This window comes from Danio rerio, chromosome 13, assembly GCF_049306965.1.
Source record: "Danio rerio strain Tuebingen ecotype United States chromosome 13, GRCz12tu, whole genome shotgun sequence".
In the NCBI taxonomy this organism is placed as follows: domain Eukaryota; kingdom Metazoa; phylum Chordata; class Actinopteri; order Cypriniformes; family Danionidae; genus Danio; species Danio rerio.
Genome location: NC_133188.1, coordinates 44,499,476 through 44,505,749, shown reverse-complemented (window position 1 = coordinate 44,505,749; position 6,274 = coordinate 44,499,476). Strand labels below are relative to the sequence as shown.

The 6,274-nt window shown below is 36.6% G+C and overlaps 1 long non-coding RNA gene across 1 annotated transcript; it reads left to right on the top strand.

Annotated features, from left to right (window-relative positions):
• Positions 1 to 1,889: 1,889 nt before the first annotated feature.
• Positions 1,890 to 4,017, top strand: LOC141377010 (uncharacterized). Its single transcript, XR_012388758.1, has 2 exons — positions 1,890 to 1,983; positions 2,859 to 4,017. It is a non-coding gene; the product is annotated as an uncharacterized lncRNA (long non-coding RNA).
• Positions 4,018 to 6,274: the final 2,257 nt, after the last annotated feature.

Genomic DNA, 6,274 nt, shown 5'->3' with positions numbered 1-6,274 from the left:
TTCGGTCTGGATCCACATCTGTGTTCTGTAATGAGGATTCGTCCATCAGCCTGTACCGTCTCCTCCATTACAGGACACCTGAGTGCCTCCCACAGCCGCTGCTTGATCTCCAGGCCCAGCTGAAGGCTGTAGGGACGACTCTTGATCATGGGCTCCACCACAGAGCGGTAGATGTCCTGGTAGGCCTGAACGCTGTAGCCATGGATAGAGAGTGGCTCCTCCTGCTGTCCCACGTCCACTGAAGGCACCGAGGATGCTGGACGGATGTGGGGAAGGACAGCCGCGTTCTCCAGGTGACGCTCCTCCAGACCTGGGGAAGAGACACAGCTGTAAGTATGATCCAACCTGATCACAGCTGCAGGATCCTGAACAGACGGGACACCCTCCAGCAGGAAGTCCTTCAGGTGTGCTGGAAGACTCCTGGTTCGTCTGAGGCGCCGCTGCTCCATGAATATTAACTTTCCAAATCAGACAATCTGATGAAACTTGACAAACTGGAGAGTTCAAAGAGCTCAAGTGATCAGATTCAGAGAGATGTGTTGATTTCAGTGTAAACTCAGGTTGCCGTGGTGACAGAATATTGGAGTCTTTTAAATGTAAACAACACTTGATCAGCAGAAAGTCAATCAGAGCAGTAGAGGAGTTTTTCTCTATTGCTTCTCTATTACACATTTTGTCATTTTTACACTAAAATAAGTAAATATAGTGTGAACTAAACTAAATGTGTAATACAGAATCATTAACACTTTCAGTTTAATTTGATTAAAATCAGTTGGGGTAAGCAGATATCCTGATATTTATTAATATTATTATTTTATCATAACTAGGTCTAGATCCCAAAACAATAATAAAAACGAAAACATACATACAATTTTGTCTTTATTTATTAATTAATTTATTTATTTTCATAATAAATTTTTATCAAATTTTGTTGCAATCAAACTTTATTTAACCAAATTTCAAATACGTTTTTTTTATCTGATCATATTTTTGCATTAATTATTTCATTATTAGATTATATAAAACAAAATTACACTGTGAATAAAATAATTGTGGACACTGACAAATAAATATTGACTCAACAAATGACTTCACAATAATAAGCCCCAACAGTGCTTTGGGGGCTTAAGCCCCTGATGTATTGTCAAAAGCCCCTGATCTCTTGGAATATGTTGCACTTAAGTAAAAACATGTTGTATAACATTTATTTTGTTATCTAAGTGCTGAAAATTACCACATACATCACGAACACTCCACTTAACGCAGCGTTTGTGTCGGGTAATTAAATCGTCAGCTGTTCAGCACTACCTATTTCTACCGGCAGGTGGGAGTGGCTCTGTTGTCACATGGTGTTAAAAAAATCCCGCCACTGCACTTCATTCATTCATTATTTTGAGGAGCTGAAGCTAATGAGGTAATAATACAACTCTTTCGTGAAACTGAATAGTTTGAAGCTTATTTGTTTCCACAGTATAAAATGTGTGGAGTTTTGGTAAAATAAAATAACTATAATCAGTAAAATGTGCGTCATATCAATGTAAATACATGCCAGTTAGTAAAAAAAAACTTTTTAACGGAGAGAAGATTGTTTTCAGCACATTTCTAATCATAATAGTTTTAATAACTCATCTCTTATAAGACACTTCTTTGGAGCAACTTCTTTGGGGCTAAGCCCCTTATCCCTTTCGACCCTAGCAACGCCCCTGAGCCCCAAACGAAAAAAAAATCCACATTATTAATTTTAGCTGATGGTCTGAAGTAAAAATTAAAAATAATCATTCACCAAATATAAAACTGTGCTTTGGCAATTTATCAAACAGAAGTGAAATAGTATTTGTGTTTGGCGAACAAACCTTGCAGCAAAAGCGCGTGTACGCATGCGCGTGACAGTCGTTTGTTGGCTCAGGTTAAAATTCCAGCGCAGCAATGGCAGAGCTCCTCCGACACATCATATCCAGGCGATTTTCCTTCATCAAAGTTATGGTGAGTAGTGAATTCTGCATTTATTGAATCGTTTTTAAGTTTAGCTAAATGCAAGTCTCAGTAATTCCTGACATAAAACGAAAAGCATGGGTATTACGTTAGCCTGCCGCTCCATCATAATGTTGTACATTAGCACGTTAACGTTAATTACATACATTGCTCTGGCTAATGTTACCGGTTGTCAGCTCTACCGTAGCCTTATTTATTTTCTATAAAACAAAATATTATGTAAAACACAAGTCTGCCTTATTGATTTCAACTGGAAAATATTAAACATTGATTTGGAGTTGTTCTTAAAGGGATAGTTCACCCCCAAAATAAATTGTAAGTTTCTTTCTTCTGTTGAACACTAAATGCCATATTTTGAAGAAAGCTGAAACCTGTAACCATTTATTTCCATAGTAGAAAAAACAAATACTATGGAAGTCAATGGTTACAGGTTTTCAGCTTTCTTTAAAATATATTATTTACAGAAGATAGAAAGAAAAACAGGTTTGGAATAAGTGAAGGGAGAATAAATTATGACAGAAGTTTCAGTTTTGTGTGAAAGAAAACCTGTTTTTTGTCTTCTACTGTTATTTACTCTCTGTAATTGGTAATTGGTATAATTGTAATTTGGCCTGGCCAAAGTGATATTTTACATATAAATGTGCGGTTTACCACATAGCATTCTCACAGTATGGAAAGTATTAATTACTATACTGTTACTATGCTAATAATTATGTGAACATCCACTTTCTGTCATTCTAAAATTACATTTTGTGATCCAACAGGATTAGTGTTTTTGAAAATGACACAGTATTATGGTGACATTTGAATATGTATTTGATATAGGCTTAATATTGACATTGCTGTTTTATATTTTTAACATACAGGGCCATTGGAAAACCACACAGCCACAATGAAGATGGGAATCCTTGAAACAGAACGCAGCAGCAGCAGCATGAACTTTAAGAGCCCTGTCAACTGTGCTGAATGTCTGCTGTCCTGGAAGAGGAGATGGTGCTCGACAATAGGAGACTTTATCAATGCATCTTTTATGCTTTTGGATTATAGTATCTACTCAACCTGGAATACAATGACTAAATAGGTTTACATGGTAAATATTTGAAACAGATGCAGCTTTATGTGCTTAAAGTTTCTTTTGATGATTTCTTTTTTCACTTTTCTTGAAATATTTGTGAGTTTTTTTTTTCTGTTCTGGAATCATCTGTGTCAACTAGGTAAAGTAACCCATTGTTTAGATTTGATGGTGTTTTTGACATTTTAATATTCATTTATTAATTTTCCTTCAGCTTAGTCTCGTGTTTATCAGGGGGCGCCACAGCGGAATGAACCGTTCATTTTTATATGCAAATATATTAGTTGTTTAATGTTAATGAATGGGTTTAACCATTAAAAATATGATTTCATAAGTTCAGATTATCTTTTGTAGAATGAAAGTATTCAGGTGCCGACACTAAACAATGGTTAAAGTAACCTCACAAAAATACTCACATTTTATGCTGTTTTTGTTTTTTTTATTTACATTTTTGCATATATTTGGGATATATATTAAGTACACTTCAGCTCTATGTATTGACCTTATTCCTCACGTAAGAGCAGGCGCAGCCATTTGAGTCTTTTTGGCTCGAGATTTCCGCTCTCATTCACTTCCATTGATTTTTAGACGTTAAAACAGCTTGTTATGATGCTTAATGTTGCAAACTGATATTTTCTTATTATATTATTCTGCTTTGTCTGTAGAGTCATAAACACACTTTGTAGAGCAAGTAGTTTGTCTGTTTTCTGCTGTTTATTATTGCTAGTCATTTCTCCCACAGGGCTCTGAATCAGATGTTCTAAAACAAATCGCAAAGACGAGGGCACTTCCACCTTAAAGAATGAGGTCAATATTAGGAGAAATAAACATGCTAGAATTTATACGGTACACTTTGTTGAAATGTGTAATGTATTTGTTATTCTAATGTACTTTTACAATAGTGTCTCTTTAATAAAAAAAGATAAATAAATGTGGCAGTGTTTAGTGTATTATGATTTTGTATATTCTATTATTCATTTTCTTTCAGGACAACGAGGAATAAACAATTCAGTAAAGTTGCTTTAGCATTGTTTACCAAAATACAATTTACCAATATACATTTTTAAATTAGGTGAAACCAAAAAAGCTTGCTACACACTATCTAAAATATTCAATTGGGCCAATAACATGATTGGGCAGACTTGATGGTTTATTTAATTGGCTCAACATATTATTTCTCATTGAGCCAATGTTGACAGGCTGTTGCCACAATTGAATTTAGATGTGACCAGTCACTAGAAAGTTTAGTTTGGGGAGTAAATTATATTTAAATTTATTTAAATCAATATTATCTTTATTCATTTTTTACAGCGTATAAATAATTAGAATTTATATTTATAACATAATTGTAAATATTAATCAATCAAAAAATGTAATAAATTATTTAAATATTTGTTTTATTAATTGTATGTTTTTATTATTATGACTATTATTATTATGGCTTATATTACAGTTTTATTATAGTTTTCATAGTGCAATTTGTGGTGGATTGTTTTGAAAATCAGGTTAAAAGGGTAATAATAATTCCAGAATTGTTACTTTTATTTATAAATTATAACTTGATAAAAATCAACATAATAGAGGAAAAAGAAAAGAATTGCAGCCTCTTTTATATGTATTAAATAACAAATTTATTAATTGATTCATTTATTATGATGGTTGCTTCCACGAATCCTGCGACTTCCACATCTTCAGGTGATTCTGTTGTACATCTGCTGTCCAGAATCAGCTGGTTTGTCTTAGTCGGGCATCTCCGCTGAGACCAGTCCACTATGGGTGACCCTACCGGTATCTGTGAAGTACCAGTGGCGAAGCTCTCAGCATCACTGATGCACACAAGCCCTCACAGCACGTCAAGCTGCAAACCACGTGAGGGACCCTAACCTAACCTACCCTAACCTAACAGACACCGCAAATCACTAAACACATCGAAACTCTCAGAAGAGTCCAGCGACCGACCAGCAACACGAGAACAACCGCGCAGAAAACCTCGACAACCACGCAGAAGACCACCTGAAACATCCTGAAGACCACCGAGCAAACCAAGAGCTTCAAGTCAACAACACCAAGAATCAATAAAAACAACCAATTGATGAAACAAAACATGCAAAAGGAAACTTACTGTGAACTTGCTCTACAACTATGTACACTATATACATACGCAGGCCTGCAGTGTGGTTCGGGACACTGTGAAGACTCAGCGTCTGGCCCTCTTTCTGCTGGGCTTCCTAGGCAGTGGCTCTCCACTGATGTCCACATGGACTCGAGGAGCCATGCTGTTCGGTCTGGATCCACATCTGTGTTCTGTAATGAGGATTCGTCCATCAGCCTGTACCGTCTCCTCCATTACAGGACACCTGAGTGCCTCCCACAGCCGCTGCTTGATCTCCAGGCCCAGCTGAAGGCTGTAGGGACGACTCTTGATCATGGGCTCGACCACAGAGCGGTAGATGTCCTGGTAGGCCTGAACGCTGTAGCCATGGATAGAGAGTGGCTCCTCCTGCTGTCCCACGTCCACTGAAGGCACTGAGGATGCTGGACGGATGTGGGGAAGGACAGCCGCGTTCTCCAGGTGACGCTCCTCCAGACCTGGGGAAGAGACACAGCTGTAAGTATGATCCAACCTGATCACAGCTGCAGGATCCTGAACAGACGGGACACCCTCCAGCAGGAAGTCCTTCAGGTGTGCTGGAAGACTCCTGGTTCGTCTGAGGCGCCGCTGCTCCATGAATATCAACTTTCCAAATCAGACAATCTGATGAAACTTGTCAAACTGGAGAGTTCAAAGAGCTCAAGTGATCAGATTCAGAGAGATGTGTTGATTTCAGTGTAAACTCAGGTTGCCGTGGTGACAGAATATTGGAGTCTTTTAAATGTAAACAACACTTGATCAGCAGAAAGTCAATCAGAGCAGTAGAGGAGTTCTTCTCTATTGAGTCTCTATTACACATTTTGTCATTTTTACACTATAAATAAGTAAATATAGTGTGAACTAAACTAAATGTGTAATACAGAAACATTAACACTTTCAGTTAAATTTGATTAAAATCAGTTGGGGTAAGCAGATATCCTAATATTTATTAATATTATTATTTTATCATAACTAGGTCTAGATCCCAAAACAATAATAAAAACGAAAACATACATACAATTTTGTCTTTATTTATTTATTTATTTTCATAATAAATTCGTATCAAATTTTGTTGCAAT